Below are 26,202 nucleotides of genomic sequence, written 5' to 3' on the forward strand. Positions count from 1 at the left end.
TTTTTTTTTTCGTCAGCTACTTAGGTACTAATTAGGACCTTGTCTTGTGCAACGTTATGCTCCTTAGTTTCTTCTTCTCGTTGGAATATCGAATATCATTTACTGAATTATGTAGGAAGAAAAAAAGGTACCAAAAAGGTAGTTAGGGAGAGAGAAAAAAAGCTGACTGGAAAAAAGTTTCGTTCTCTTTCGACACAAGTCAAATCATTTATTCAAAACAATTTTTCTACTATCCCATTTTGCACCTAAAGTATTCCACCTTGCGAGTATCGACTTGTGTAGAAAAGGAAATGTAAGTTTGTCCTGAGTACATAGGTAGGTAGATACACAGTAAGTTGAAATAATTCTAAGGGTGGTACATTTGCCCCAGTTTTCCCATTTTCTCAACCCTTTGTTTTGCTCGTTTCTCAGCCACTTTTGGCACACAGTGTATTCCCATTTCCTTTCTCAGCCCATCCATCTTTCACCTATGAATTATGAAAAACCACTGATTCGTGATATAACCAGGTCATCATATGCATGCCCTAGACCTGTTAGATTAACTTTTCTATGAGACTATCGCCCTGATAGGGGATTTTTTTTCCGATAACCTTTGGCAATAATGTTTCCTATATGTTCTTGCTCCATGAAGAACACAAAAGCTCATTAGTTCTGACACTAAGGCTAGCGCTACAAGTTTTGTTCTACTTGTGAAGTTTTTATTTTTTTCGTGAGTGTTTACGAAGTTTTATTGTTTCAAAATGCTTTCTAGCGCTACAAGTTTTGTTCTACTTGTGAAGTTTTTATTTTTTTCGTGAGTGTTTACGAAGTTTTATTGTTTCAAAATGCTTTCTCAACCCTTTGTTTTGCTCGTTTCTCAGCCACTTTTGGCACACAGTGTATTCCCATTTCCTTTCTCAGCCCATCCATCTTACACCTATGAATTATGAAAAACCACTGATTCGTGATATAACCAGGTCATCATATGCATGCCCTAGACCTGTTAGATTAACTTTTCCATGAGACTATCGCCCTGATAGGGGATTTTTTTTTCCGATAACCTTTGGCAATAATGTTTCCTATATGTTCTTGCTCCATGAAGAACACAAAAGCTCATTAGTTCTGACACTAAGCTGAGACTATCGCCCTGATAGGGGATTTTTTTCCGATAACCTTTGGCAATATTGTTTCCTATATGTTCTTGCTCCATGAAGAACACAAAAGCTCATTAGTTCTGACACTAAGTCTTGATCTCTCTGAGACCTTTGCAGGTTAGGTATACGATTATGTCATGACCGTTTTATGAGTATACGTATACAATGTAAATTATGTATAATGTAGGTATCTAGACAATAATCTGACAGTGTACACGAATAGTTACCTACTTCATGTTTTTTCTTATTTTTATTCCGAACTTTCAAATAATGACAATAACTTCGAGAAAAACGAATGGCTTTCGCTCGCTACCCCTCGCTAAAATAAAGGGGAAAAAGGGAGTTTGTAAATCCGTCGAAAAACTTCAACTAATTATATGCTCGACATTGTTGTTGATTTTCACGGGACAAAAAAGGGAGGGAGAAGGTTTCAAAGCTTTGAATATTTAGATCTTAAAGTGTTTTTTTTTTCGTCAGCTACTTAGGTACTAATTAGGACCTTGTCTTGTGCAACGTTATGCTCCTTAGTTTCTTCTTCTCGTTGGAATATCGAATATCATTTACTGAATTATGTAGGAAGAAAAAAAGGTACCAAAAAGGTAGTTAGGGAGAGAGAAAAAAAGCTGACTGGAAAAAAGTTTCGTTCTCTTTCGACACAAGTCAAATCATTTATTCAAAACAATTTTTCTACTATCCCATTTTGCACCTAAAGTATTCCACCTTGCGAGTATCGACTTGTGTAGAAAAGGAAATGTAAGTTTGTCCTGAGTACATAGGTAGGTAGATACACAGTAAGTTGAAATAATTCTAAGGGTGGTACATTTGCCCCAGTTTTCCCATTTTCTCAACCCTTTGTTTTCGTTCACCATTCTCCTGTCAGGTAAATTTCTATTTGTTTTATTTTTACCTAACGTTTTAGATACTCATTGATTGGATGGCTCAGCCTACAGATGTCAAAATAGAATGATAGTGATAGTCACAAGTGACAGATCAAAAAATCATTTTTAGTTCAGATGTACTCATTGATTGGAATGATTGGATGGCTCAGCCTACAGATGTCAAAATAGAATGATAGTGATAGTCACAAGTGACAGATCAAAAAATCATTTTTAGTTCAGATATTTCGGGTTCTTTATCAGTCAAGACTGAGCTTTCTTATAACGTGCTTTCCTCCTTCTTATGTTAAAAGTTCATTTCGATGGATAAAAACACTTGCCATAGATAGATGATCTCTAACCATGAACTGTCTCTATGACTCTATCAGGAAATAAAACTTTCTGGACTCACAGATTATATTATTCGTCTTCAGATTTGATGAGAACTGGAAATGTATTTTTTCTGATTTGTCCTACGTCTGATAGAGGAAGGACAACTGTCTAAATATGAGTGTCTAATTTTGTGTTTTAGTAGTTTGTCCGATATCTCACCCGATACATCCTTAGTATCGACTCGTGTAGAAATGGAAATGTAAGTTTGTCCTAAGTACATAGGTAGGTAGATACACAGTAAGTTGAAATAATTCTAAGGGTGGTACATTTGCCCCAGTTTTCCCATTTTCTCAACCCTTTGTTTTGTCTCCTTCTTATGTTAAAAGTTCATTTCGATGGATAAAAACACTTGCCATAGAATATAGAATCCATAGATAGATGATCTCGAACCATGAACTGTCTCTATGACTCTATCAGGAAATAAAACTTTCTGGACTCACAGATTATATTATTCGTCTTCTGATTTGATGAGAACTGGAAATATATTTTTCTGATTTGTCCTAGGTCTGATAGAGGAAGGACAACTGTCTAAATATGAGTGTCTAATTTTGTGTTTTAGTAGTTTGTCCGATATCTCACCCGATACATCCTTGCGAGACAAAAAAGGGAGGGAGAAGGTTTCAAAGCTTTGAATATTTAGATCTTAAAGTGTTTTTTTTTTTTCGTCAGCTACTTAGGTACTAATTAGGACCTTGTCTTGTGCAACGTTATGCTCCTTAGTTTTCTCTTCTCGTTGGAATATCGAATATCATTTACTGAATTATGTAGGGAGAAAAAAAAGGTACCAAAAAGGTAGTTAGGGAGAGAGGAAAAAAAGCTGACTGGAAAAAAGTTTCGTTCTCTTTCGACACAAGTCAAATCATTTATTCAAAACAATTTTTCTACTATCCCATTTTGCTGACTGGAAAAAAGTTTCGTTCTCTTTCGACACAAGTCAAATCATTTATTCAAAACAATTTTTCTACTATCCCATTTTGCACCTAAAGTATTCCGTCTTGCGAGTATCGACTTGTGTAGAAATGGAAATGTAAGTTTGTCCTAAGTACATAGGTAGGTAGATACACAGTAAGTTGAAATAATTCTAAGGGTGGTACATTTGCCCCAGTTTTCCCATTTTCTCAACCCTTTGTTTTGCTCGTTTCTCAGCCACTTTTGGCACACAGTGTATTCCCATTTCCTTTCTCAGCCCATCCATCTTTCACCTATGAATTATGAAAAACCACTGATTCGTGATATAACCAGGTCATCATATGCATGCCCTAGACCTGTTAGATTAACTTTTCCATGAGACTATCGCCCTGATAGGGGATTTTTTTTCCGATAACCTTTGGCAATAATGTTTCCTATATGTTCTTGCTCCATGAAGAACACAAAAGCTCATTAGTTCTGACACTAAGTCTTGATCTCTCTGAGACCTTTGCAGGTAAAACACGCGAACTTTCTCTGCTTCTTTAGGGAGAAAGAAGTTTCTTTCGTTCTTCCTCGTGTGGTGATAACACACACAGATAATTCAATGGTGAAAACACACAAACAAGAACGCGAGCTATATGATTTAATTAGAGATAAGTTTAACAATATGCGAAAGACAGATTTACTACATGTGTAAAATAAATAAGCATATATTATCCTTCTGTTTCCCCAAACCTCGCATATTTTGTCTGTAATTATAATACATAATACTGCGAGGTGGGGAGATAAGAGGCAAGTAAGAGAAAGGTACGAAGTTAAGAAATTTCGGTACCTACTACCTAATCTGTTTTACTTTCCAAATGTTCAGTCGAACATTTTGAAGGAAAAAAAAAGAAAGAACGTAAAAAAACTTCTTAGGTCATAGTTAGGAATATAACATTGTAATAGTTAGTACAGGGTGAATCCCGTTAATTGTATAAATAAATAAATAAATATGCCACTGAGATCAACAGGGGCTAAGTGCATATTTAGCGAGACCACAAATATGACATGTCAGACCCCGTCTGAACAAAAAGGCGGAGAAAAAGAAGACATAAAATATGACATGACCAGACAGTCACCCATCCACAATCACGCTGATTTCAGTGGTCAATTAGAACCTGATTCATGGAAAGCCTCCGTAGAGGCTGAAATCGACAGATGTGTTTCAGATGTTTTCCACAGCAAAAAACTCCATCATTCATTGAAATACCTCCCCTTACCACTTACCACCTATCGCCATTGTGTTCTGTGGTTAATTGCTTAATTGGTTTTCAACATTTCATAAATACCACAGCCTCTTCGTAGTTATATCACTATATCAGACAAATAAAGTTTTACTTTCCAATATTTTGTTAAGAGTTTCCTGAGGTGGAGCGAGTCTTTCCGGGACGTTCTCGGTGCTTTCTCCGTGAACGTTCCTAGAATGGGTAGAGCTCCTTTTGGAGAAGCACCTGAGCCCAGCCACTCAAGCACAGCACAGACCGTCTGACATACCTAGATCTAACACACCGCGGTCTGTCAGACACTTTGGGCGTGAAAGGCGGGCAATTTAGAGTTTTATCCAGCTCCTACTCATCTGTTTTTCAATCGAATTTTCAATGTCTTTCAACAGACCATTTTCAATTGATTCCCAATATCAAATTCCTTAGGGAGCGAACAGCTTCAATTCATATCATTACCTAATGTCCCCATGTTGGTGGTCACATTTTAATTAAGCTGTTTTATTATTACTTGGTGCAGCTTCATCTTGTCGTCGAGGTAAATTCATCAGCCCTTCGAACTCATCATGCATTTTGTACGATTGATTGACAATAGTGTCCCTGTTTATTCCTCTTTAACAGACGAACAGGTAGGTAGGTATATCATATCTTGTTTTTATTCGGTACAGGTAATTCTAGAATCTTCCATCAAGTTCTATCTTCACTATTCATGTCTGATAGATACTACTCTATTGCTATTTTGTTAGATAAGCTACTTGTGTCACGTGGTGCATTTTTCAGATTAATTGCCAGTCAAGAAATTGTTCAATCTGTTGTTGTTTATGTTGTTGTTTTCTCATTCCTCGAACCATTCTTGAGGGCTTCTATCTTGTGCGATTAATTCAAAATATGTGTTGTTTTTAATGGTTTTTTCTCTTCTTTCTTGGCAATTAAATGTAGATACCTAATATTGAGTCTTACCTAATATTTAGTTTAATATACGTATTATCTTGATAATGGGGTACCTCCCGAAATACGAGTATGTACTTACCTAAAGGTAAAATAGAAAAATAAGTAAAACCAAAAGTCAAGTGTTTTTCATAAATTATTAATTTATTACCTAGCAAGTTGAGTGGGGACATGTAAAAACTCTTGCAGTTAAGTACATTGTTTTTGGCAGCTCATAATAGTTTTCGCTAAGTACACTCAAGTAACACCAGTAAGAACTTCTGACCTACCAGCGCATATAAAACTTAACAACTTGTACTAATGCAGTCTAATTTGTTATTAAGAACTCTATATTTAGTCAAAGCTCTGGTAATAAACACGGGGATACATTTCCACAACCAGTGTGGGTAAAAATTGCAAAAACAAAACAATAACAAAAATGAACTGAAATTATTCGCAAATTACTTGCCTAGTAAACAAATACGTTAAGCTCAAATGTATGAAACGCTGCAGTTAATTGAAGACTTATGCTAAATAAAACAGAAATTCGCGTGTTATTTCTGTGGACAGTAAAGAGGAAAAAACTAGTGTCACATATGAATTCTTGTCCCAAAAGAAATCATCAGAAAACTGTGCTGTTTACCTTCACCAGAAATACGAGTACCTACTCGTTGCAGCAAGTGCCTATATGGGGGGAAAAAGAGCAACAGCAACAACAACAACAATCTGTGGACAGTAAAGAGGAAAAAACTAGTGTCACATATGAATTCTTGTCCCAAAAGAAATCATCAGAAAACTGTATTAGACATAAATACCTACTTGACTTGTACTCGAACCACCAATCTTCAGGCCTAAAGTCCGCTGCACTACATTATGCCAAAATGTTAAACAACCATTCACACCTTTTTATAGCGTGTATCCCCAGGTAGGATTAACCACTAGTAAACCGAATAAAAACGAAGATAAAAATCATTAACTCCAGTAGCATCTCCGTAGAGGGTGTCAGGCGAGTTTAATTCAATATGAAAACACCCACTTAACATTGAATATTCTAATAAAGAACACGAAACATAATATTCGAACCCGTAATCACATTTATTTTCCCCACATAGGTATCAGGGACGGAACCAATGTAGGAGTGAATTTTATGAGGAAAATTTTGTTTTACTTTTTTTTTTTTTTTTCGAATCACAACTTTTTACTTTCCTTATCCTATAGGAAGGAAAGTAATGTAATCGGGTCAAATTTTCGATGGTCAGTTTTTAGTGCCAAAACAGGGTAAGTTAGTAAATTCGTATAAAAAAAAATTAAAAAAATCTGGTGTGAACATCACACGACTTTCCTTATCCTATTGAATGGTGCTTATTTGGGTGTTCTGTTGTAAAATGGTGCTGACACATTAACACGAAACCTTCCTCATTCACAAAAGAAAAGAAAGTAGCTTATTTAGGTCCATGGGTTTGAGAAGCATTGTAAACTGTTGTGGCAGCCAGCCTAGTTAGCTTGGTTCGTAGCGCGTCTGCCTTGTAAGCGCTAGGCCGCGGGTTCGATTCCCGCCCGGGGCGGATTTTATCCTGGACGTATAATGTTCGCTCTCGGAAAGGCTGACTTTCTCCTATCCCGTCTTCCTTCTCCTTACGATTTCAGGACGATAAGACCTTGGCATTTACAGTTTCCTCAATCAAACCTCTTGAAAAAAAAAAAAAAACTGTTATGGCGGGATTTGACTGCGTTTGAAATGAAATTCTCGTACTCTTAAAGCCATGTGTTAAGTGAACCACGTTTACCTGTCTTCCTTCTCCTTACGATTTCAGGACGATAAGACCTTGGCATTTACAGTTTCCTCGATCAAATCTCTTGGAAAAAAAACTGTTATGGCGGGATTTGACTGCGTTTGAAATGAAATTCTCGTACTCTTAAAGCCATGTGTTAAGTGAACCACGTTTACCGAGTTGAAACATGTGAAGTACACTCACACTTCTTTAATTATTACGTTATTATTATTATTAATTTTTTTTTTTACTGAGAAAATGTAGGAAGTAAGTCAAGTAAGTAGGTAACCTATTAACTATTATTTACATGTTGACTGTTTACATGCAGGCCTGTGTCCAGGATTTCGAGGGGAGGAGGATCAAGAGTTCAAACAGTGGCTTTGGGGGGAGGGGATTCTCCAAATCAAAGTCCAATACAGTCGAACCTGGATAAAGAGGACTCGGATAAAGAGTAAAACTGGATAAAGTAGATCTTTCATCTTACAAGGCAAACCAGGTTGTCTTAACTGAAGTTGAATCCAGTTCACTGACCGACTACTTTAAATTAATGCTCAAAAAAGAAACGAAAAAAAATCTCAAGCATAAGTAAGCAGGAAAATTTGGAAGGGTAATAAAATTTCAAATTATTCAGCATATTTTATGTTGTTTAGGTCCCAGACTTTATGATTATTCAGAAGAGAGGAGGATCAAGAGTTCAAACAGTGGCTTTTGGGGGGAGGGGATTCTCCAAATCAAAGTCCAATACAGTCGAACCTGGATAAAGAGGACTCGGATAAAGAGTAAAACTGGATAAAGATTGTACCTACATAATAATTATGATATGTTTGCATAGTCAGCTTTATTATTAGTTCAGTGAACTGTGTGTATGAACTCACTCAAAAAACGAGGCTGTGGGACGTGGGACCCCGGTCCAATAGAGGGTCCAATTCAGTGCATAAGATAAAGTTTGTCGCGCGACCTAGCGCTTACAATGCAGACGCGCTACTTTCCAGACCAAATAGACTGGTTACTGCAGGATTAGCCTACTTGAAATCAAGAATGGAACATCTCAAATTAGATAACTCTACTGAGCGAGCAACACGAGGTAAAAATACCCAAAGCACCGAAGTAGCTAATTGTTTTCCTCCAAAGCAACCTCCCCTTAAGACAATAATCACACCATTTGTCAGAATTGTTTACAATTTGTCAAAAAAAGACTATTATACAACTTATGTAGGTAGAATTTCATTTGAAACTGCTCCAAGTGCGAAAAGAATAAATCAAAATAAATTTATTTCTATATCTGAAATCTTGGTATTACCTAAATGTGTTATGTCATTTTTATGGATATTTCATTGATCAACAGTAGGTAATTATTATTTTCCGTTCTTAATGTGAAAATTGTCCCATCAATAATAATTCGATGATGCACCTATTGACATTTCTATTGACGATTCTCTTATCAGAGTACTTAGGTTATGTTTGTAGATTTTGAGAGTAACATTGTTTCTTAGATTAAATTTGTCAAAACATCCCAGAAATAATACTAGTACTTTTCCCATTGTTGTATGTACCACTATTGTACCTATATACCTATTCTTGTCCCTACTGAAAAATAAATAAAGCACTGTTTATACTAATACTAATAGGTATTGTTATGGAGTTTCTCAATTGGGAAAATCCCAGAACAGTAAACAAAAACCAGGCATCTTCTTTTCCGTGAGATTACAGGTCAGGGAAGAATTCAAGGATATCATCCTTAAGACCAGCAAGTCGGATGACATCATACGTGTCATCTCCGGATAAAAATTGGCAGGAAAAATTGGAATGGAATTAAGAACCCATATACTAGCTACCTATTATTAGCTGGTACTCTTCTTCTTTTTTTTTTTCATTTACTGAAGTCTTTTCCCACTCAAGTGGGGTCGACATTTCGTGTTTGTGTTTTCCAAGCCGCTCGGTTTTGGGTGAGGCTGCAATCCTAATTTTTCTCCTATAAAGCGATTTAACACTACGGACAGTAGTAGGTCTTCTTTGATTTCAGGTCTTCTTTGATCTTATCCACGTATCTCATTCTCTGAGACCTTTGCAGGTAAAACACGCGAACTTTCTCTGCTTCTTTAGGGAGAAAGAAGTTTCTTTCGTTCTTCCTCGTGTGGTGATAACACACACAGATAATTCAATGGTGAAAACACACAAACAAGAACGCGAGCTATATGATTTAATTAGAGATAAGTTTAACAATATGCGAAAGACAGATTTACTACATGTGTAAAATAAATAAGCATATATTATTCTTCTGTTTCCCCAAACCTCGCATATTTTGTCTGTAATTATAATACATAATACTGCGAGGTGGGGAGATAAGAGGCAAGTAAGAGAAAGGTACGAAGTTAAGAAATTTCGGTACCTACTACCTAATCTGTTTTACTTTCCAAATGTTCAGTCGAACATTTTGAAGGAAAAAAAAAGAAAGAACGTAAAAAAACTTCTTAGGTCATAGTTAGGAATATAACATTGTAATAGTTAGTACAGGGTGAATCCCGTTAATTGTATAAATAAATAAATAAATATGCCACTGAGATCAACAGGGGCTAAGTGCATATTTAGCGAGACCACAAATATGACATGTCAGACCCCGTCTGAACAAAAAGGCGGAGAAAAAGAAGACATAAAATATGACATGACCAGACAGTCACCCATCCACAATCACGCTGATTTCAGTGGTCAATTAGAACCTGATTCATGGAAAGCCTCCGTAGAGGCTGAAATCGACAGATGTGTTTCAGATGTTTTCCACAGCAAAAAACTCCATCATTCATTGAAATACCTCCCCTTACCACTTACCACCTATCGCCATTGTGTTCTGTGGTTAATTGCTTAATTGGTTTTGAACATTTCATAAATACCACAGCCTCTTCGTAGGTATATCACTATATCAGACAAATAAAGTTTTACTTTCCAATATTTTGTTAAGAGTTTCCTGAGGTGGAGCGAGTCTTTCCGGGACGTTCAACATTTCATAAATACCACAGCCTCTTCGTAGTTATATCACTATATCAGACAAATAAAGTTTTACTTTCCAATATTTTGTTAAGAGTTTCCTGAGGTGGAGCGAGTCTTTCCGGGACGTTCGGTTTTCAACATTTCATAAATACCACAGCCTCTTCGTAGGTACGAGTATATCACTATATCAGACAAATAAAGTTTTACTTTCCAATATTTTGTTAAGAGTTTCCTGAGGTGGAGCGAGTCTTTCCGGGACGTTCTCGGTGCTTTCTCCGTGAACGTTCCTAGAATGGGTAGAGCTCCTTTTGGAGAAGCACCTGAGCCCAGCCACTCAAGCACAGCACAGACCGTCTGACATACCTAGATCTAACACACCGCGGTCTGTCAGACACTTTAAGCGTGAAAGGCAGGCAATTTAGAGTTTTATCCAGCTCCTACTCATCTGTTTTTCAATCGAATTTTCAATGTCTTTCAACAGACCATTTTCAATTGATTCCCAATATCAAATTCCTTAGGGAGCGAACAGCTTCAATTCATATCATTACCTAATGTCCCCATGTTGGTGGTCAAATTTTAATTAAGCTGTTTTATTATTATTACTTGGTGCAGCTTCATCTTGTCGTCGAGGTAAATTCATCAGCCCTTCGAACTCATCATGCATTTTGTACGATTGATTGACATTTTAATTAAGCTGTTTTATTATTACTTGGTGCAGCTTCATCTTGTCGTCGAGGTAAATTCATCAGCCCTTCGAACTCATCATGCATTTTGTACGATTGATTGACAATAGTGTCCCTGTTTATTCCTCTTTAACAGAATAGACGGTAGGTAGGTATATCATATCTTGTTTTTATTCGGTACAGGTAATTCTAGAATCTTCCATCAAGTTCCATCTTCAATATTCATGTCTGATAGTTACTACTCTATTGCTATTTTGTTAGATAAGCTACTTGTGTCACGTGGTGCATTTTTCAGATTAATTGCCAGTCAAGAAATTGTTCAATCTGTTGTTGTTTTCTCATTCCTCGAACCATTCTTGAGGGCTTCTATCTTGTGCGATTAATTCAAAATATGTGTTGTTTTTAATGGTTTTTTCTCTTCTTTCTTGGCAATTAAATGTAGATACCTAATATTGAGTCTTACCTAATATTTAGTTTAATATACGTATTATCTTGATAATGGGGTACCTCCCGAAATACGAGTATGTACTTACCTAAAGGTAAAATAGAAAAATAAGTAAAACCAAAAGTCAAGTGTTTTTCATAAATTATTAATTTATTACCTAGCAAGTTGAGTGGGGACATGTAAAAACTCTTGCAGTTAAGTACATTGTTTTTGGCAGCTCATAATAGTTTTCGCTAAGTACACTCAAGTAACACCAGTAAGAACTTCTGACCTACCAGCGCATATAAAACTTAACAACTTGTACTAATGCAGTGTAATTTGTTATTAAGAACTCTATATTTAGTCAAAGGTCTGGTAATAAACACGGGGATACATTTCCACAACCAGTGTGGGTAAAAATTGCAAAAACAAAACAATAATAAAAATGAACTGAAATTATTCGCAAATTACTTGCCCAGTAAACAAATACGTTAAGCTCAAATGTATGAAACGCTGCAGTTAATTGAAGACTTATGCTAAATAAAACAGAAATTCGCGTGTTATTCGCAGTGTAATTTGTTATTAAGAACTCTATATTTAGTCAAAGCTCTGGTAATAAACACGGGAATACATTTCCACAACCAGTGTGGGTAAAAATTGCAAAAACAAAACAATAACAAAAATGAACTGAAATTATTTGCAAATTACTTGCCCACAGTAAACAAATACGTTAAGCTCAAATGTATGAAACGCTACAGTTAATTGAAGACTTATGCTAAATAAAACAGAAATTCGCGTGTTATTTTGACATTATAGTTTATTTTTTTATTATTTTGAATTCGAAATGATTTGTTCTCAACCTCGTTATGGATCAGAAACAGTTTTGCATTTGCCAATGACTTTCCGAGCTGATGACTGCGTCAGCCTTGTTATTGCAACATGCATAGGGAAAAGTTTTCTCAAGAATGCTTGGCCAGACTAAATATTTATCAGGTATCCAGACACAAGCCAAAGGAAATAGAGACAATGAATTCATTTGTTTCCAATTTCATTTCATTTTAATTCAAAGAAAAAAAATCATTCAATAACGCAATCAAAAGTTCATGTCATTCATTTCTCAAAGAATGTTGATTGCGATTCGAAACTGGTTGTGCTAATCATTCAATAACGCAATCAAAAGTTCATGTCATTCATTTCTCAAAGAATGTTGATTGCGATTCGAAACTGGGAATGCCGAGAAATCATTCAATAACGCAATCAAAAGTTCATGTCATTCATTTCTCAAAGAATGTTGATTGCGATTCGAAACTGGTTGTGCTAAATCAGCAACAGCATTCTCACGATTTTCCATCTAGTTTTCTCTGGAATACCGAATGGAATAACATTTCTACATTTTCTATCTAAAATCCAAGAAATACAAAGTTTCTCAACTGACGGTCACTTCAGATCAAATTTCTGACGACAAAATATTCCGACGACGTAAAGCGTTGTCACGTTGCGTAGCACGATCCAACATATTTAAGTTACTCTGACATTCCTACCCAACTACCCATCGAACTAATTATCTAATGAATTAGTAGGTATACTATCAAATTCACAATGTCCGCTTTATAGACAACCCAAATTTCAGGTGTAGTCGGTGTTTTACTGATTAAATTTACACAAGAACCTTTTTACCTTCTTTGTCGGAAATTTTGGATTTAGACAGAGTTCCAAAAAAGTAGTTCTTGGTAGTAGAGGTTCTCCCTCGGAACCTCTACCTTCAAAGTAGAAACGGACGGAAAAGGGAAATATTTTAAGTGGTTTTATAAAAGGCCGATCTTCTTTTGTATGAGTCCCTTGGACCTGTAAGAACCCATCATAAAATACCTAATATATGAAAAAAAGAAGAGCCTTTGGACCATTTATGATGGTACTCCGACAAATGTAGGTACTCCGGAAGAAGGTGAAAGTGTTTTTTCCCTTGGAACCTCTACCTTCAAAGTAGAAAAGGACGGAAAAGGGAAATATTTTAAGTGGTTTTATAAAAGGCCGATCTTCTTTTGTATGAGTCCCTTGGACCTGTAAGTACCTATCATAAAATACCTAATATATGAAAAAAAAGAAGAGCCTTTGGGCCATTTATGATAGTACTCCGACAAATGTAGGTACTCCGGAAGAAGGTGAAAGTGTTTTCATTTTAGTGATTATTTCTGCAAAAGAATTGACGGTATTAAATTTCCAATGACGTGTATATACTTCGTGAAGCTCATAAAATACGTAATGATTGTAATGAACGAAAAAGGAAGATATTATACAAAACAGTGATGAAGTCAACTCGAGCATGGATTAGATTAGGTGTTTGCTTACCAAGTGCCAAATAAGTGCTTAGGTACTAATTAATACATATTAGTATGAATGAGGTAAAAGCTGTTCGAACTTTCGGACTTGCTGGCGTCATTGTCTGGTACAGAACCCGCGGTAAACTTCAAACCGTTGTAGGTGGAAAAACATTCAACTGGACGTAAATAAAACAACAGTGAACTTGTACCTTATGTAATGTGTTACATAAACCTATGTAAAGCTACATAAAACATTACCTTATAAGAATTAGACAAAACAAACACAATTTTGATAGCAGGTTACTATGTTATCATCTGATTGGATCCACGCTCTTCACTAATGGGGATTCTTTTTAATGTTTTCTTAATGAGAATTGTTGATAAAACTATATTTACAGTCCACTGAAGACTGGCCTTACGCCCTTTAATTTCTGGAGTTGGAAAATAAATAAAAATAATGATAAATTAATAAATAAAAATAATCTCTCGGACCGTCACCTCATGTTCTCGACTCGGGAAAATACCGGAATACTTGGAATATGTATTATTAATCCAAGGTAGAATATGCTAGTTCATAATAGGAAACAGCATCTCGCCTTTGAACTAAAAGGTACACAAGCATAGATAAAAAACCCACTTATTCACACTTCAAGCCTCTAACACCTCTGATAATGAGGGAATCTATATTTGTGTTATGATGTACTTTAATTTCTTTCCATGCTTTTCTAACATGTCTAATTATTTGATGAAGTCAAGTGTTGAGAAGCTTGATAACTGCTGTTGTGACGTATTCTTCATAATGAATGACGCTAATTTTGCAGTCTGAAACTTTCAGGGTCAGGGAATGTGAGACCAGTAGAAATTTCTTGCTCGTACCGAGGGTTTTCCAGCTTTGAAATTTTCCGTAAACATGTCCTATTGTCTTTTGAATGACGTATTGAGACCTTTGATCAGACTTAAAAAACTTTTCCTTCCAAATTCCGGCCTTTGATTTTCCTCGTAACTGTAGTTTTGATAGAAGAGATTTGTAAAACAGGAAATTACGAAACAGAAAGAATATTTTCTGTGACCACAACTCCCTTAAGACAATAATCACACCATTTGTCAGAATTGTTTACAATTTGTCAAAAAAAGTATTTATACAACTCTTAGGTAGGTAGAATCTCATTTGAAACTGCTCCAAGTGCGAAAAGAATAAATCAAAATAAATGTTGTTAATAAATTTATTTCTATATTTGAAATCTTGGTATTACCTAAATGTGTTATGTCATTTTTATGGATATTTCATTGATCAACAGTAGGTAATTATTATTTTCCTTTCTTAATGTGAAAATTGTCCAATCAATGATAATTAATTCGATGATGCATCACCTATTGTCAATTCTATTGACAGTTTATTCTCTTATCAAGGTACTTAGGTTATGTTTATAGATTTTGAGAGTAACATTGTTGCTTAGATTAAATTTGTCAAAACATCCCAGAAATAATACTAGTACTTTTCCCATTGTTGTATTTACCACTATTGTACCCATCTACCTATTCTTCTCCCTACTGAAAAATAAATAAAGCACTGTTTATACTAATACTAATAGGTATTGTTATTGAGTTTCTCAATTGGGAAAATCCCAGAACAGTAAACAAAAACCAGACATCTTTTCCGTGAGATTACAGGTTAGGGAAGAATTCAAGGAGATCATCCTTAAGACCAGCAAGTCGGATGACATCATACGTGTCATCTCTAAACATCTTCTTTTCCGTGAGATTACAGGTTAGGGAAGAATTCAAGGAGATCATCCTTAAGACCAGCAAGTCGGATGACATCATACGTGTCATCTCCGGATAAAAATTGGCAGGAAAAATTGGAATGGAATTAAGAACCCATACTAGCTACCTATTATTAGCTGGTACTCTTCTTCTTTTTTTTTATTTACTGACACTCGTATTTATGAACAAGAATGATCGTTCTTAGATCAGTCTCAAGTCAAAATTGACCAATCAAATGCCTTGAGACTATGCTTGGCACGAACTTAAGAGCCAGCATTTTGTTCATAAATATGGGTGTTAGTCTTTTCCCACTCAAGTGGGGTCGACATTTCGTGTTTGTGTTTTCCAAGCCGCTCGGTTTTGGGTGAGGTTGCAATCCTAATTTTTCTCCTCTAAAGCGATTTAACACTACGGACAGTAGTAGGTCTTCTTTGATTTCAGGTCTTCTTTGATCTTATCCACGTATCTCATTTTTGGTATTCCAAGTTACTATCAGCTGGTAGGTACTGTTGACTATTTATATGCAGTACCCAATCAGTAAAGTCCAAGGCCTTTCACCTGGAACAAAAGTACATATAACAAACTGGTTTCCTGGTAATGGGGACTATAAATAAAAAACATTCAAACACAAAAGAGTAGGTAACAGAAATGGTCAGTAACAAATGCTAGAACTTGACTATTGGGTAATAGAAATACATACTATACAATCTATACATAGATAAATACCAATAGGTAGGTACGTATATAACTAATACCTATAGGTGGGTAAATAAGCAGTGTTCTTCGTGGTCGAATTGGAACCAAACAACCAGAAGGGTCAAATTTTCTGCTTCAGTTCCCCAAGCTGATAATCTGAGGTACAAAAGTCCATAGGGTTCAAATCGAGTCCATTCAAACACAAAAGAGTAGGTAACAGAAATGGTCAGTAACAAATGCTAGAACTTGACTATTGGGTAATAGAAATACATACTATACAATCTATACATAGATAAATACTAATAGGTAGATACGTATATAACTTGTACCTATAGGTGGGTAAATAAGCAGTGTTCTTCGTGGTCGAATTGGAGCCAAACAACCAGAAGGGTCAAATTTTCTGCTTCAGTTCCCCAAGCTGATAATCTGAGGTACAAAAGTCCATAGGGTTCAAATCGAGTCAGTTTTCTTGGCTCTCTTTATACTATTCCCCTGTTACTCTTGTTATTAATACATTACTTTCCTTCCTATAATAGGACAAGGAAAGTAAAAATTTATTACTAGAACCTTTTCTTTGGTTCTAATTTCATGTACCTACTGTTCATCAAATCAATTGATGTGGCTAGTAAGAAAGCCAAGAAAATATAAACCATTTTTTTTAAATCGTTGAAATATTTTCAATCGAAATACAGTCGAAAATTTTACCTACTACATATTTAATTATTTATATTATGAGAGGAAAATTTATCGCCCCTGTTACTCTTGTTATTAATACATTACTTTCCTTCCTTTAATAGGACAAGGAAAGTAAAAATTTATTACTAGAACCTTTTCTTTGGTTCTAATTTCAAGTACCTACTGTTCATCAAATCAATTGATGTGGCTAGTAAGAAAGCCAAGAAAATATAAACCAATTTTTTTTAAATCGTTGAAATATTTTCAATCGAAATACAGTCGAAAATTTGCGTTTACCATTTTATAACGAGGGTGTTGGCATTTTCTGTGTAGGTACTACATATTTATATTATGAGAGGAAAATTTATCTCATACCTAAGAGCACTAGGTATCAGGTACATTCCTTTACAGTTTAAATTGACACGATGTGCATTCGCATTCTGGTTTGCCGGTTTGGTTACTTTTCAAGTTTTCACTATTCACTGCCTATGATAACCTCAGAATTTATGGTAATACTCCCTTCCTCTATGAAAATGGAATGCGTTATTCAAGAGTGAAATCTTTTGCAAATACCGTCAGAAGTGTACGTCAGAAAATGCAGACTATACCTACGTCAGAAAATGCTCAGGAATCATTTTCTCGGTACAAATGCGCGCCTTTTTCTTCGAATTTGTTGACATAGCTTTTTTAATTAAAACTATACGTCAGAAAATGCTCAGGAATCATTTTCTCGGTACAAATGCGCGCCTTTTTCTTCGAATTTGTTGACATAGCTTTTTTAATTAAAACGGAAAAATAATATTATCAGTATTATTTATGTTTTTAAACAACCAATGAATGAGCAAATTGGTGATATTCCGAGAATTTCCAATGGCTCAGTATACGTCAGAAAATGCTCAGGGATCATTTTCTCGGTACAAATGCGCGCCTTTTTCTTCGAATTTGTTGACATAGCTTTTTTAATTAAAATGGAAAAATAATATTATCAGTATTATTTATGTTTTTAAACAACCAATGAATGAGCAAATTGGAGATATTCCGAGAATTTCCAATGGCTCGATAACTTCATAACTCGATAATTCCATACAGAGCAGATCTAAGAAAACAAACATGGGAAAAATTCCGAGTTGAACTTTTCCGAAAGGAAAATATACACGATTTTATTTGTCTCTGTATGTACCTACGTAGTATAGTCAAATTTAGTATGTAACCAATTTTTGAGCCAATTTTATTGGGCTTGAAACTTGGTACACTTACGTAATACGTATCTTGGACGATATAACAGCTTTTTCTGACTTGATAGTTCTGATCCTTATTTATCTAAGAAAACAAACATGGGGAAAATTCCGAGTTGAACTTTTCCGAAAGGAAAATATACACGATTTTATTTGTCTCTGTATGTACCTACGTAGTATAGTCAAATTTAGTTATCTTCAATATTCATGTCTGATAGATACTACTCTATTGCTATTTTGTTAGATAAGCTACTTGTGTCACGTGATGCATTTTTCAGATTAATTGCCAGTCGAGAAATTGTTCAATCTGTTGTTGTTTATGTTGTTGTTGTTTTCTCATTCCTCGAACCATTCTTGAGGGCTTCTATCTTGTGCGATTAATTCAAAATGTGTGTTTTCAATGGTTTTTTCTCTTCTTTCTTGGCAATTAAATGTAGATACCTAATATTGAGTCTTACCTAATATTTAGTTTAATATACGTATTATCCATTGGGCTTGAAACTTGGTACACTTACGTAATACGTATCTTGGACGATATAACAGCTTTTTCTGACTTGATAGTTCTGATCCTTATTTTATGGGGCTTGAAACTTGGTACACATACGTAATACGTATCTTGGACGATATAACAGCTTTTTCTGACTTGATAGTTCTGATCCTTATTTTGTATTTTTTGTGACATTGTGCTGAAAAAATGAAAAATACAGAGGTTGCTAGTTTGCAAACGAGCCATCCTGTATATTTTTTCGATGCAGATTTCATTTTGTTTTTATCAGATTCATTTATTCAATGATTTGTTTATTTATGGATCAGTTGTAAGACTGCAAAAAACTGCTGATCGAGGTAAAGCCCACACGGTAGCCCGTTAGAACGGAATGATAAGATAAAAAAAAAATGGCACGCAAAATAATTTACAGGAATCTCGGCGTTTCTAATCACTTCTCGGTTATTAACTACACACACAATCAGTGGTAAGACAATGTTGGTTTCCATAAAAACTAATAAAAGGAAAAATGAATAATTGATTATAATTGGGATTGTTCATGAAAATTCGAGGAAAAGAGAGTCAGTAAATGGTCAGATTTTCAATTACAAGCTCACTCATTGGTATCATTAGAACTGAACTTTCATTAAAACAACAAAATTGAAATGTATTGCTAGGGCTTCCCATGTTTCTTTTTTTTTGTGTGTGTGTTTGGGCCTCCAAACTATAAAAAACCTAAACAAAATAAGAACAAGAAAACGAGAATTACAAAACCTAGGACAAACTTTGAGAAGTTCAAGAGGGAATATGCGAAAGGGGTCAAACCTAAATTAATGAACTAATGACAGACATATCTACCTAACACAGCTGTTGTAATGAGTAGGTAATGACTAATGACCTAATGACAGACATATCTACCTGACACAGCTGTTTTAAAGGTAGGACTATTTAGTGGCCATCTAAACAAAACAAGAACAAGAAAACGAGAATTACAAAACCTGGGACAAACTTTGAGAAGTTCAAAAGAGAATATGCGAAAGGGGTTGAACCTAAATTAATGAACTAATGACAGACATATCTACCTAACACAGCTGTTGTAATGAGTAGGTAATGACCTAATGACAGACATATCTACCTACCTGACACAGCTGTTGTAATGAGTAGGTAATGACTAATGACCTAATGACAGACATATCTACCTGACACAGCTGTTGTAATGGTAGGACTCTTTAGTGGCCATCTCTGCAGCACATTTTCAGAACATAAAACCGAAAGCTATGAATATTTTTCGCATAGGACAAAAAAAGGAAAGAAATTGAATTACATAAACGAAAGAAAAATATAAGCAATGGATATACTTGTGTATATGGGTACACAAAAATAAGGGAAGGATTGGGGGGAAATAGAGCAATTTTAAATTGTTTTCCCCCTAAATTTTAAACAAATACTGTGTATGTTTAGAAATAAGGGCGAAAGGAAATTGTATTATAATAAACGAATTACAATATCAAAAGAAACATAAAAAAAAGAAAAAGAAATTGTTCATTCCAGGTTTCTCAAGGTAGAAAGCCCTCTTCGGTCTGGATAGAGAACATTTTCTGGAGGAGGAGGAGGAGGATGATGATGAGAAGGAGGAGGAGAAAATAAGCAAAGGAGAGGAAAAGAAAGAGAAGAGAAAACGATCGTCACATGTACATATTTATTTATTGTGTTTTTTACCTTTTTGGGTAATGTTTAAAAGGTAGGAAGAAAAAGGAAAGAAAGAAATAATCCTTGTTGTCCAATCCATTTCTTTTTAATGAGCTCCCCAAGTTAACGAAAAAATAAAATAAAGAAATGTCAATATGAAAGTTAAGGCCCGAGACTTGTTAAGATATTATTACCATTCGCTTAAAAGCTCGTGTCTGTTGAACTTTCCCCCTCCAAACTAATCGTAACCAGAATTCTCGTAATAATAAAATCTAATACGCCCTGAACATAAACAAACATGCCATTAAGATGTTATAATGGCCGATGGCCTGGTTCTCAACGTCCAACAACACGGAACTTTGGAACTAAATACAGAAAAACCCGAAAAAAATGAGAAAAACGAATCATTTGTGCCGGTAGCACGGAAAAAAGTAACGGTTTCCCTTGCTTGCGACGGAAGAAACAAGGCTACCCCATTATTGCACAAATCTTTTTTTATAATTTTCATATAAAGGACAGTTTTTCTCCAAATGGCCAATTCGTGTAAGATAATGATATTTTTTGTCATGGGTATCAGGTAATTATTGTAGGCACATATACTAAACTTGAACTTTTAGCAGGAAAAATATTTTCTTTAATATTTTTAATAGTCGGTTGGTAATCATGATCATGACCATGTTGATTAATTTTATCACACATCCATACCATGAGAAAAACGAATCATTTGTGCCGACAGCACGGAAGAAAGTAACGGTTTCCCTTGCTTGCGACGGAAGAAACAAGGCTACCCCATTATTGCACAAATCTTTTTTTTATAATTTTCATATAAAGGACAGTTTTTCTCCAAATGGCCAATTCATGTAAGATAATGATATTTTTTGTCATGGGTATCGGGTAATTATTGTAGGCACATATACTAAACTTGAACTTTTAGCTTTTAGTAGGAAAAATATTTTCTTTAATATTTTTAATAGTCGGTTGGTAATCATGATCATGACCATGTTGATTAATTTTATCACACATCCATACCTACTTCTAACAGGAAAAGGCACAGTAAAATTTTCCATAATGATATTATGATATTATCATGTTATCAACTATTCTGTTTTGTGCATTTGACAAAAACCGATTTAGTTGAGAGTATGCTAATGCAACACATGTGAGTGATGTGAGTCAATCTAACCCACATCAACAGTCACAGTCACACAAAACTTTCCCTATTCAATTTACGAGGAATCAAGAAATAAGAATTTTTCAAATTGCTGGTAACCTTTTGGCACATTAAAATTTTCCATAATAATATTATCATGTTAACAACTATTCTGTTTTGTGCATTTGATAAAAACCGATTTAGTTGAGAGTATGCTAATGCAACACATGTGAGTGATGTGAGTCAATCTAACCCACATCAACAGTCACAGTCACACATGGAAAAGGCACATTAAAATTTTCCATAATAATATTATCATGTTATCAACTATTCTGTTTTGTGCATTTGATAAAAACCGATTTAGTTGAGAGTATGCTAATGCAACACATGCATCAACAGTCACAGTCACACAAAACTTTCCCTATTCAATTTACGAGGAATCAAGAAATAAGAATTTTTCAAATTGCTGGTAACCTTTGTTTATCTTTTCCTCCACATCAATATAGCTTTCCTATTCTAGCGGCAACATATTTATTCGAAATGAATATTCTTATAGAGTTTTGTACAGGGTTTTGCTAGAATAAGTATGTTAGGTATCGACGGGGCTTCCAGGAGCAGGTATTATAATATTTTTATTATAATTTCAAGTTCGCTTGGCGAAAACTAAACGCCAATTGAAAAGGGGAAAGGTAATAGAAGAAATTCCCAGAGAAAAACTCAATTTACTATACTTAACTTATTTGCTAAATTACAAAAAACCTACGTATGGGGTGCATAGAGTATGAAAATAGATTCTGAATTTTGCAGGTGACAAATCTGGAAAATAGCTAATAAATGTGACAGAAAGGGGAAAGGTGATAGAAGAAATTCCCAGAGAAAAACTCAATTTACTATACTTAACTTATTTGCTAAATAAATTACAAAATACCTACGTATGGGGTGCATAGAGTATGAAAATAGATTCTGAATTTTGCAGGTGACAAATCTGGAAAATAGCTAATAAATGTGACAGAATTAAGGCTTTTTAATTTATTCATAGAGGAAAATAGAATGTCCCTTCTTTGTTAGTTGAATTGTAAAATCAGAATAACTAAAAGCTAAGAGCCACGAAAGTCCGTCCTTCCTTTATTATTACTAATAATAAAAGGTATAGTGGACGGACTATTGTATTCGCTTCGGTGTCTGTCTGTATTCATAGAGGAAAATAGAATGTCCCTTCTTTGTTAGTTGAATTGTAAAATCAGAATAACTAAAAGCTAAGAGCCACGAAATTATTTTGAACGAAATTCTTTTGAACGTAAGTTTGGGCCCAAAATTTTTCACTTCAAAGGCCCTGTATGGAAAAAATTTGAGCAAGAATTTTCAGTTAATAATTAACATCGAATTTTATAACACGAAACAATACTTGGGTAGTAGGTACCTACCTAGTTTAATTTTTCTTGTATTTATTTCCTTTTGATTCTTTGCCTTTCAAGACACTGAAATATGTTTTGCTGCAATTATTTTTGCTTTCTGCGAAAAAGAAAGAATATTTTTTTTTATCACATAGTAAAGGTACCTAATACGACTCGCAAAAAAATATAGTTCAAATTACCTATTTACTTACCTACTAAAAGAAACATTTGATGTCATGTGCAGGCAAACTATTAGGGAGAAAATGATTTCCAGAAGTAATTTGCAGTGGTTTCATGATGTCATTTTAGTCCGTCGACTGCTCGTAATTTTTCAGGTACATTGTCATGTTATCATGAAATCATGCATGGTTAAAGACGATTGTATACTGTTGGGTTCTTTTCTGTCTTTCGCATAATTGATATTTAGGTCTGTAACAACACTCAATTAAAATATAATAAATATACCTAAGTAGGTGATTAGACTGATTAGCTAATTAGTAAGTACCTAATACCACGAAAGTTAGGTAATAAAAGATCTCACCATCTTATTATTTTTCGCTTATATGAGAATGTGCACTGAAAGTGCAAATGCATTTTTTGACAAAGAGTAGAAAACGTTCTAGTTTGATATTATTTATGTTTCATCCGATAGAAAGTCGTGTGATGTTCACACCAGACTGTTTTGTGATCGTATCTACTATGAATTTTACGACTCCATGTGGCACTGTGATGACATTGACCGCATGACGAGTGCATATTTTATCACTTGATTTCTAATGATCTTGGCAATTCCGCAAATAGATGCGGAAAACGATTGGAAAATAGATGCAACCATCGCGGAAAAAAGACATTGATTTTGAAGTGCCTTCTAAAGGAGTGTCCACCCATAGGCGATCGGTCGTTGATGAACCGTCCACACTGCCTCGACAACATAGATTCACCATTTTGATCGACTAGGTTTGGACACACTTTTAGATGAGGAAATACGGCAATTGAAAACGTAATGCTCGCCCCTCACACTCAGACCGTCTGAAATTTAGCACTGAGTGCTTTTCTTGTCCATACATAGATCAGATCGACGAGGTGAATCTATGTTGTCGAGGCAGTGTGCGGTTTCAGTCGACATCGATCGGCCATCAATCTAGTCGATCGACGGCGTCGACTATGTGTGGACACAGCTTAACACTGTCCCTGGGGATATAACGATGCCTGTTCCAAGAACCACTTCGTCATGATTTTGAAGTGCCTTCTAAAGGAGTGTCCACACATAGTTGATCGGTCGTTGATGAACCGTCCACTCTGCCTCGACAACATAGATTCACCATTTTGATCGACCATGTTTGGACACACTTTTAGATGAGGAAATACGGCAATTGAAAACGTAATGCTCGCCCCTCACACTCAGACCGCGGTCTGTCAAACCGTCTGAAATTTAGCACTGAGTGCTTTTCTTGTCCACACATAGATCAGATCGACGAGGTGAATCTATGTTGTCGAGGTAGTGTACGGTTTCAGTCGACGTCGATCGACGGCGTCGACTATGTGTGGACACAGCTTAACACTGTCCCTGGGGATATAACGATGCCTGTTCCAAGAACCACTTCGTCAGAGCAATGGTAAAAGCTTTTGAGATGCTTTTGAGATAGTGTGAAGTGTTTCAAATATTTTCCCTTTTTCTGTGTCTTTTCGCTGGCTCTCGCCCTTTTCTCCTATCTTTTATCTGTCTGGACGAATTTGTGCCAAAAAAATTCTTTTCCATAGAAAGTTTTTTGTTCTTGGACATACTCATCCACTTTGCTAATGTATCTGTTTTGCAATGTCAGCTTTTTCAGTTGATTCTTCAGTGTTGGGTTCTGGATAAATGTTTCTTCATTAAATTTGTTTCTATTCACTTTTCAATCTAATGTTCCTATCTACTGTTGGATGATCTTCTTGGTCCAACCATATTTCTGGGGTACCAATGCAGGCCCAATACTAAATACATACATGTTTATGTTGAAGTCTTTGTTGACTTCCGAGATCTTATCGTCCCGAAAGTGGATAGAGAAGGAAGACAGGATAGGAGCCAGCCGTTCCGAGAACGAACCTTATCTGTTTAGGATAAAATCCGCTCCGAGCGGGAATGGAACCCGCAACCTAGAGCTTACAAGGCAGACCCGGGGATTTGTATTTTGGTTGTAATATAACACTATTATGTAGGAAATATAGTTCAAATTACCTACTTACTTACCTAATAAAAGAAACATTTGATGTCATGTGCAGGCAAACTATTAGGGAGAAAATGATTTCCAGAAGTAATTTGCAGTGGTTTCATGATGTCATTAATGATGGCTCCTTTTTTCTGAGTGAGTTCTACAAATCTACATGGTTGACTGAAAATTAGAGTATGTACCTACCCATTAGTACAAACGTTTAAGGAAAAAGAAGAAGAAAAAAATATCTAATTTATTTACTAATATTTTCATTTCTTAACAAACTCCTACTTAACATCAAATAGAATAATGTCTAATCATACATCGCTTTCCATTGTTTCAGTTTTCGACACCTCATCATCAACGGAATGTAACGGGGAAATGCTCACCAAATGTCGATATCCACTGAGAGTTCTGGATAGCAACCAGGAATTTAGTTTCGCAACGAAAAAAGAAGATTTGGAAGCGTTATGCCCGTAAGTTCCAACATATCTCCTTTTGAGGGTGAAACATCAGTTGTGGTCCCTTTTCAAGCAAGAGCTTCACACTCAGACCGTCTGTGTCTGTCAGACAGTCAGAACGTGTGTGGCGGGAAAAGCTTCAGACCTAGGTCTGTCAGATGGGACGGTCTATCACACCTACTCATTCTAGAGGATTTTTTTTTTTTTTTTTCGTGCATAAAATATTCGTCCAAATTTTCAAAGTCTTTCCTTTGTCCTTCGAAGTGCTGCAAAGTGCACCTACCCATGTGGCATCATTTCACAAATCAATTTCCTCTTCATTATTTTACGCCATTCATTGAGGAACAACGATAAAAGCTTTCACAATGTTTACGAATGTGAAGCGTTTTGTTCAAATTTTGTGTTCGGTTGACTAATTTTCCCCAAAAATCCTGCTCGAACCTTGTCCTAATGCCTTGCTTAGGCCCAGAGTGAAAATGTTTATCTTTACGCGTATAAATTTATAATTACTTAGGTACATAGCACGTTAACATGTTCGATGATGTTTGGAATTTAATTAATTAAAATTAAAATGATCAATTGAACGAAATAAAATAATTTACATGGACTTGAAAAATTACTTACATGACACTTTTTACTGTGATAAATACTTTAAACACCTACTACAGTAGATAAATAGATGGGTTTACTCGTAGATAATAAAAAGAGGGGTTTAGGCACATCCACTAAAAATATTAACTCTCTTTTTCTGAGCTTGTGGGTCCCTTATCCTGTTTCT

General features: G+C 35.3%; 1 long non-coding RNA gene across 1 annotated transcript; it reads left to right on the forward strand.

Moving 5' to 3' along the window:
- The first annotated feature begins 1,981 nt into the window (after positions 1 to 1,981).
- Positions 1,982 to 25,409, forward strand: LOC113471534. The gene is made up of 2 exons (XR_003394197.1): positions 1,982 to 2,013; positions 25,307 to 25,409. It is a non-coding gene; the product is annotated as an uncharacterized LOC113471534 (long non-coding RNA).
- Positions 25,410 to 26,202: the final 793 nt, after the last annotated feature.

This window comes from Diaphorina citri, unplaced genomic scaffold, assembly GCF_000475195.1.
Source record: "Diaphorina citri unplaced genomic scaffold, Diaci psyllid genome assembly version 1.1 scaffold2592, whole genome shotgun sequence".
Taxonomy (NCBI): Eukaryota; Metazoa; Arthropoda; class Insecta; order Hemiptera; family Psyllidae; genus Diaphorina; species Diaphorina citri.